Source organism: Nannochloropsis gaditana (assembly GCF_000240725.1).
Source record: "Nannochloropsis gaditana CCMP526 unplaced genomic scaffold scaffold176, whole genome shotgun sequence".
Classification (NCBI taxonomy): domain Eukaryota; class Eustigmatophyceae; order Eustigmatales; family Monodopsidaceae; genus Microchloropsis; species Microchloropsis gaditana.
Window position 1 is genome coordinate 41,093 of NW_005803777.1, and position 739 is coordinate 41,831.

Consider the following 739-nt stretch of genomic DNA (forward strand, 5'->3'; position numbering starts at 1 on the left):
GCGGTGCAGCTCCTGATCTGCACGGTTCTGGGTTTTGTCTGGCTTCTGACCTTCCGGCCGGTGCTGCTGCGGCTCCAACGACTGAGGGGGGAGGCCTGGTGCCTGGAGGAAGGGAGGGAGGAAGGGAGGAAGGGAGGGAGAGGGGGAACGGGGAGCGGGATGAGGAGAGAGGGGAGGGGCGTGGCGGCTCTGCAGAAGCATGGAAGCGCGGACGACGAGGAGAAGGTGGTGGGCGCAGCGGGCAAGATCCAATAGAGGAGGAGGGAGGGAAGGAGGCGTGAAGCCCCATGACGGAGTGTGGGGGATGTAATCTAGGACAATGCGGCGGCCTTTCTCCCGGAGTGGGACATGGTCGCATAAGGGGAAGTGCAGTGACTGACAAAGAATTAAACGCAACTGTGCCTTGCTCTGGTTTAACCAGCGACATAAATTCACAATATATACGCATTCTATTGGCGGTATATGCACGTCTCTTGGGGCAAGCCCGGCTTTTCTCTCTCTCCCTATCTTCTTCGCCCCCCCCATACACCTGCTAGCCAAGTTTGAGCAGCTTCTTCAAATCCTGTGTCGCATCACCGGCCCCACCACTCGCTAAACCCTCCCTCCCTCCCTCCCTCCCTCCCTCTCCCGCCTCCTCTTCCTCGAGTGTCAACCCCGGGCCCTTGAACACGGCGGGCGGGAGGGGAATAGTCTTCGGGTCGGGCGAGCGCTGGAAGGAGGACCAAGCAAAGGCGCCGGT